The 8,096-nt window shown below is 33.4% G+C and overlaps 1 long non-coding RNA gene across 1 annotated transcript; it reads right to left on the bottom strand.

Annotated features, from left to right (window-relative positions):
* Window positions 1-1,451: 1,451 nt before the first annotated feature.
* Window positions 1,452-8,093, bottom strand: LOC139036297 (uncharacterized). The gene is made up of 2 exons (XR_011489020.1): window positions 7,894-8,093; window positions 1,452-2,506 (listed from the first exon to the last, which is right to left on the bottom strand). It is a non-coding gene; the product is annotated as an uncharacterized lncRNA (long non-coding RNA).
* Between the last annotated feature and the right edge of the window lie 3 nt (window positions 8,094-8,096).

Below are 8,096 nucleotides of genomic sequence, written 5' to 3'. Positions count from 1 at the left end.
ATGATAGGAGATCAAATATATATATACATATATTTAAAAGGTAAATATGGCACTTCTTAGTAAAAGTAGGAAACAACCTGTTAAAAGCTTATGAACTAGTCAAGAATTATAGTCTCATGATCCTCTGAAAATTGTGAGCCATTTTAGAAGTCCAAAATTAGGAAAACTTTATTAAAATTTTGAGAAGAAAAAGTTGGAATTATAATCATATACATATTAAAATTTTTCAGGATAGATGAATTACTAAGGAATTAAATTTTGTAACATTAAGGAAAAGATGAAAATTCTAAAAAAGGAAAGTAAGAAAGTGTTAGAAGGCAAAGCAATTAATGTTTATAGCCAAAGAATTTCAATGATTTTTGGCTTGCATTTCTAATCTCAGACTGCTAGACCATACTTCCATAGCTCCTAGAATAAAAAAAATCAATTAAAATTCATTTTGTGTCATATATATTCATTCTAAATTATACTATTAAGCCAAATGTTTAAATCTGTTTACTTCACTACAAGGAAAAAAAAAAGCCTTTCAGAAAATCTTTAAATCTTTGAATATCTCACCCATTAGCTGCCAAGCAGCTGGTCAAGAAATACTCAGTAGAAAAAAATAAAAGAAAGAAAAGAAAAAGAAATGCTTGATAGTACAGAAAATTTCAATTTTAGAAACTATTCTCAATCAACAGCCTTGCCTCGGGTATTCAACATATCTGGAAAGTGTCCCAACAATGGAACAGATGAACTATTTCTTTTTTCTCCTGCTTAGCTACAGGCAAAATCTAAAATTATAAAAATGATAGCCACCCAATTCTTAAAAGAATATGATGCTGAAAATCACAACAAAACAAAACAGCTGCCCTCCTTCCAAATTTTCAGATCTCATTCCCTAACTTTTGTGTAAATTCCTCAAACAAAAGCTTGAAGCGTAGTCAGGAACTAAAGGGCATTGTATTAGGTCTGTATGGTCTTACACATGAATTAACCAATTCCTTTATATGAAGAAATATATGCTCTCTTAGGCAAGTTTCTGCATAGTTATCTGAAATTTTTCCATTTTATTCTCTTTGGAGGTAGGTTTATCTTAATCACTGCATTGCTATTGATGTGTTTAAAACACATTCAATTTCATTATCAACATGGTAAAATGGATAAATCTATCATCTTGTTATTTATTTTCCATTTGTCACTTTTTTCTTATTTTCTTTTTTCCTACTTCCTTTGGGACTGATTGAATTTTTATGATTTTATTTATACCTGTTGTTGGCTTATTATTTAAGTTACTTTATGTTGTAGTGGCTATGCTAGTGTTTGCAATATATATCTTTTACTTATAGTCTACTTCCAAATAATATTGTATTATTGCTTATACTGAAAGAGATTATAATGTTACACTTCTACTCCCCACCTACTTAATTAATGTTCATTATGCTAGTGACATCACACACACTCTTTCTGCATTGTTATAGAACTGCAAGACATTTTTATTATTTTTGCTTTGAAAGATCATCTTTTAAAGAACTTTTAAAAATTAGACAAACTCACCTGTATTTTTATTTACATAATCACCATTGCTAGCACTTCTTATTCTCTTGTGTAGATTAAAATTTCATTCTAGTATCTGGTATTTTTTTACTTCTGCCATAAAAACGTCATTTAGTATTTCTTGTAATGCAGGACTGTTGGCCTTGAAAGTTCTTTTGTTTATCTGAATAAAATCTTTATTTTTTTGGTCATTTTTGAATAATTTTTTTGCAGTTATAGAATTCTAGATTGACAGTTTTTTCTTCCAGTACATTAGAGATGTCACTCTATTATCTTCTGGCTTGCAAATTCTTTGGCAAAAAGTGGGCTGTTTTTCTTGGTTTTGTTCCTATGTTTTTCCCCTCTAATTGCTTTTAAGATCTTTTTTTCCTGTATTAGCAGTTTTCAGCAATTTCATTTTTAGGTACCTTGTTGACTTTTTTTTTTAATGTTTCTCTTACTTAAGTTGGTTGAACTTCTTGAATTTCTGTCCCTAAAATTTTCATCAAATTTGGAACATTTTCAGCTATGATTTCTTCAAATATATTTTTGTACCCATAAACTTCTGCATACCACCCTTCCTCTAATATATAAAGTATATTTTATATTTCCCATAGGTCATTGAAATTTAATTCATTTTTTTTTCTGTATTTCATTTTGCATAGCTTTTATTGCTAAATTTTTTGCAGTGTCTAATCAGTTAAGTATTACTGGTAAGATTTTCATTTTACACAGTGTCATTTTCATCCAGATGTTGCATCTGGATCTTTTTTATGTATTCCATTTCTCTTCTCATCATGTTCAATTTTCCTCTATCTTCTTGTACTTACAGAGATAATTATAGCAACAGTTGAAGATCATCATCTGCCAAATCCTTTTTCTGTTGTCACATGGGTCTTTTTTAATGGCTGATTTGTCTCCACTTCTTTGAAATCCTTCTAAGGTTTTTATTGGATGCTGAACCTTCTGGGTGCCACATTATGTTGTATTCCTTGGAAAAGAACAGAGTGATGTTAAAACATATATTTAAATTACTTTGAATCAGTTTGAACCCTTTGAGGCCCGGCTGTTGAAGCTTGTTTGTGTGAGTAAAATACACCATTGAGCCTATAGTTAATATAGAACTACTACTAAGGGATATCGCTCTAGAAGATTCTAATTAATGGCTTGTGTATTAAGGTCTTTTCACTTGGTAAGTGGAAACACAAATTGTTTCCACTTCTTTGTGCACCGGTGGTTGTTAGGCTTACTGCTTTTCAGTTTCAATCCCCTCTGCCTGTATCCCTAGCCTAAAGGAATTTCCTCATATGCATATGCAAATAAACACTCAGTGAAAGACCCTCTGATAATCTTACTTTCTCTTTGCAACTCTCCCCTCTCTGATTTCTGCCTGGAAAATTCTGTACATCCATGACTCAAATTCTAATCTCTGGTCTCCTGAGAGCACGAGACTCTGCTTGCATTCCTTTCCATGTGTCATGGTTCATAAGCAGAAAGCTCCAGTATTCAAAGGACTCATATTGCTTGTTGTTCTATAGTCTATAGAAAATAGGGGACTTCCCTGGTGGCTCAGAGGTTAAAGCGCCTGTCTGCAATGTGGGAGACCTGGGTTCGATCCCTGGGTCGGGAAGATTCCCTGGAGAAGGAAATAGCAACCCACTCAAGTATTCTTGCCTGGAGAATCCCATGGACAGAGGAGCCTGGTGGGCTACGGTCCATGGGGTCGCAAAGAGATGGACTCGGAAATAGGTCTATAGTCTATAGAAAATCGGTCTATAGTCTATAGGAAATAATTGTCTCATACATTTTATTTAGTTTTCTAGTCATGTAATTGTGGTGGAGTAGATCAGCTTCTGTTGTCCTATTATACTCAGAAGTTTTAGCTTAGTAATAAAATTTCAACTCATTTATTTCTAATTTTCATGCACTTAAAATTTCTGCTTAATCTGTATATCTTTATTTACAGAATTTATCTTTTTCTATTACAAAATTTCCTGTCTTCATAATGTATTATCTTTTTTTAAGATTAAAATGATATTTTGGTTTAAACTAATTCTTCAAATTCTTGGGAGCCTAAGTTTGTTTATTCCTTTTGCTACAAAGTCATTGCTCATGTTTTCTTTAAGGCTTTCATCAGTGTTTTCAAAGTAAATTTAGAAAGGCTGTCTTACAGATAATTGGCATCATACTTTATTAAACCGGAAATGTATTTTGGTAATTTTACAAGATAATGAATTGCTATTCCTTTACTAAAGACAATGTAAATTCACTCATTTATCAAATAATGTCCCAAGTATTGTACCCATGGGATTTACATTTATAGAGATAACCGAATGATGACACAAAGAGGTTGATGCCATTAAAAATTTTTCAATTCACTTTTCCCAAGAGAAGGGGGCACACCAACCACACAGGGCCAAATGAAAATCACCAGGTTTTGGTCAAGAGGCAAAAGCAGGAAGGAATGAAGGGGAACGCCTAGACCAGAGTCTTCATGGGAATTTCTGCAGGAAAGGCAAGGCAGGGGCAGGTAAACAGTTTAGGATTGGCTAGTTTGAATAGTTCTGGTAAGTTTTGGGCTATGGGAGTGGCACCTGGGTTGATGTCCCCAAATCATATCATTCACACTAAGGGTCAGAAATTCAAATGACTGCAGGGGATCAATAGAAAACATGAAAGTGTGATTAGGACAACAGGTGCTGAGCCATTTATATCTGCACCAAACAGTAATACTCACTTAGCCACACTGTACAAGCCAAACACCAAACTTCCCCCGGGCCATATTACCAGCTCACAACCCCTGCTATTCCCCACCACTACCATACAAGAAAGGGTGCTAATATCAATATTAGCAAAGCAATTGCTAATATCAGTGAGCAATTCCTCATCTCTAAGAAGTATATAATCCTAAGAAAACCAATAATGAGATTTCCAGTGCAAGGACTCTTGATTCATCACAAACATGTCACACAAAGTAATGGTGTGGGAACATGTGAGGATATTCATGTAATTTTATTTAAATGGCTTCTTTATTTGATAATATCTGATAAGAATCTTTAATTAGCTTTTTCTAACCTCTGCTGTCACCAGTAGCCTTAAATTGAGTGAGGAGTCTTTCCTTTGAATAGATAAGCCTTAAAATAAGAACAAAGCAAGAATCAAAGTGTATAGTCTACTGCATTAAGAACATTGATGACTTCAGTTAATGGAATGTAAAAACATTACTGTAATTAGGAAGCATCTACAACATTTTTAAAGTAACATTAATTAATTCAACAAATATTGATTGAGTACCTGCTATATGCTAGATACTGATGAGACATAAAAATTGAGTAACAACTCCTTGAGAAGCTCATCAAATGAATTTACCATTCAATTATTTGTATTTTACTACTAAAAATAAACTTTGTATACGATCAAATTTTGTAAAGAAACATCAGTAACTATGCACTGTCACTATTTCCTCACAAATCATGTGTGTTACCCTAGGCCTGTTCAAAGCCTCTTTTGTCCATTTTCTCATTTTTAAAAGAGATAATAGTACACATCACAAGTGCTTTGTATGTTTTATTTTAGACATCAAATAAGACAGTGAATGGAAAACTTTTCAAAAAGAACAAAATGTTGTATAAATATAAGAGAATATTATCAATGACCATTTCTTGCTCTGTTTAGGTATGATGCAGAGTCATAAATAATTTTAAAATATATTTAAGGCCAGCAATATCAATTAAAATAATATTAATATTTTAATGATCATCAGTGGTGTGATCTTGAAAAATTACTTAGCGTTTTTGTGTCTAACTTCCTTACTTGTAAAATAAGGATAAAAATATTTCCTACCTCAAAGATTTGGTTGCCACTAGTTAAGGATATGACTTAAATCCTTAACCTCTTGTAGTGTTAAAACTCAGTTTTTAATACCAGATATCTGAGTTCAATCTCATTTCAGTCACTTACTTATATTTAGGATAAGTTATTTAATTTACATGAGCTACTTTCCTCTCCTGAAAATAGAATATTACTAGTAATGACCTCACAGAGCTACTGGTATGTAGAAGAAACACAATCCTGTGTTTGGAGTAGATTTGTGAGAGAGGACTCTAATTTTTTCCAATAAGTGTATTTCCATTAGAAAATTCACATAGTATTTAGAGAAAAAAATTTAATTATGCAAGACTAGGAAATTCCTCCTTTATACAGTTTAAATGCTTTTTGGTAATAAAGGTATTCTATAATTTCAGTAGTTAAAATACTGCAAATTTTGTGATTAAGTCTCACATTTATAAGGCTGATAGTCAAACAGTGACCTTCCTAGGAAACTCTTGTTCATTTTATTTTCCTTCATTAAATTTCAGGAAATAATTGGGAAATGTATGTCACCATAGTAATCAGGGGCAGCACATTTCAGGGTGTAATCTCCTCTAAGGCCATTGCCTGGCCTTGCTAAGCTCTAATCTCAGCTATATTTCATTGTTTTCAAGTTTGCAAGGATGTAAATGGCAACCCACTCCAGTATTCTTGCCTGGAAAATCCCGTGGATGGAGGAGCCTGGTAGGGCTACAGTCCATGGGGTTGCAAAGAGTTGGATACGACTGAGTGACTTCACTTTAAGCACTCTCTAACCTTATAGTACTTACAAGGATCAACACAGTATCTACATATTTTCCCATACTTCTGTCTACCAGATCATTCTCTTTGAATAAGACTTCTTGTCACTGAATTACTATAGCTAAGGTCAATGAAAGTTTAAAGTCTGTATTTTGTGATTTCACTTAAACTAAATGCTTAACATAATACCTAGCACAAAAAATCTTGATATATTTTGAGCTATTATTATTATCATTGCCCCAGTAATACCAATGTTTGCTAGAGGATTGGGGGGAGGGGATATGACCAAATTAAACCTCTATTAAAAAATCCATTTATTGCTAAAGTAATAAATATAATTATAATTTGTTTCCTGTAATATAAAATGTTTGGAGTAGAAGACCCTAAGATTTACCTAAGCATAAACCATCCAGGATTAAAAATCTTGACTATCAGGTGATTTTAGTCATAATTCCAAATACAGTCAAATTAGGGTGAAAGAGTTAGAAAGATAAAAATGAATTGGCATCTGAATCTGACATGTTTTCTATTTTATTTAAATCTGGTTACAGAAATAATTGGTAAGAAGAATTTTATGACTCTGTCAGCATATTCTTTTCATCCTTAAGTAAATTTAATTTCCCTCCCATTTCTTCTTAATAATGAGAGCTGTATATGCATTTCAAAAAAGAATATTGGGATGTATCAACGATATTTAATGAGTTCTAATATGGTCACACCATGTAGTTCCACAATCATTTCTGCCTCTGCATTATGGTAATTGGACCTCTTCCAAAACACATCAGTCCACTTATGCTGTTTGTTGTCCTAAAATGTTACATTTGCCAATTACCTCCTAAAATCCAGTTTACTTCTGTTTAGAGTTATCAAATATATTTTGACACAGCAACTTTTCAATAAATAAGAAGATCCTTCTTTTGTTATATTTGCCAAATTTTGCTAGATGTCTTAGCAAAGTTAAAAAAAAAAAGAGTAATATTGAGCTAATGCTATAACTGTTGATCCCCAAATCAGTAGACATTTGCTTCTATGCTACTACATATATGGCAAGACCTACATTTTTAAAAGTGGAGAAGACAGTGACTGTCATGAGAATATCAAGGTCTTACTTTGATAAGTCAGAATCATGCATGGATAGATACCAACACAGAAAAGTAGTAACCTATGAAATTAAGACAAAGATGAAATTTGTTTTCAGCACTGCCACTACAGTTGCTCCCCTATTCCTCTCTTAGATTCCTCTTCTTAATAATGTAACATAATATACTCAATGTTAACCATTTTCTCCATTATATTAGTCTATTAGTCTATATTAGTCTATTCCCATTTTGTCTATTCGTTGCGATGTTTCTTTTAAAATGGCATTACAGACAACGTTAAGAGGATGTTTTGTCATCCAGACATAGAAGCTTGGATTTGTAATAAAAAATTAGAGGAAATACAGTCTTCTCTCACTATACAAGAACTTCTGATAGATCCCAGAAGGTTGGACCTACCTACCTTATTCAATCCAGCATACTCAGCATTTAGCTTTAGTGCCTGACACATAGAAAGCATTAAAATATGCTATTAAGCTGAAAAAATGTAACTGATAATAGGCAACCTTATTCCCTGGTTTAATCCTATTAGATCACAAACTATTGAAATCTGTTTACGGGATTTCTCTTCTCAACTAGATTTCAGGTTCCTCTTGTCTTTCCCACCAACTTGGTAAATTTCTCATCTGTGGCAATTAGAAACTTGAGAGCTAAATTACGAGAAACGTACAACATGATTAGGTAGCTGGGCAGGTAGAAAATACTAATATTAAAGCTGAGTGAGGACTCCCGCTTCTTGAGCATCACTGGAGCTTCTCCGCGCTCAGGTTGCCTCGGCAACGTAGGAGCGCGCCCGCCTCCAGCCCCGCCTACAGGCCTGCCCTCCGCTCAGCTCTTCCCCTGCCTCCCGGGACCCATACTTCCGCCCCGACT

This window comes from Odocoileus virginianus, chromosome 8 (genome assembly GCF_023699985.2).
Source record: "Odocoileus virginianus isolate 20LAN1187 ecotype Illinois chromosome 8, Ovbor_1.2, whole genome shotgun sequence".
NCBI classification, from domain to species: Eukaryota; Metazoa; Chordata; class Mammalia; order Artiodactyla; family Cervidae; genus Odocoileus; species Odocoileus virginianus.
The sequence above is the reverse complement of the archived record's forward strand: the minus strand, read 5'-3'. Positions and strand labels throughout refer to the sequence as shown.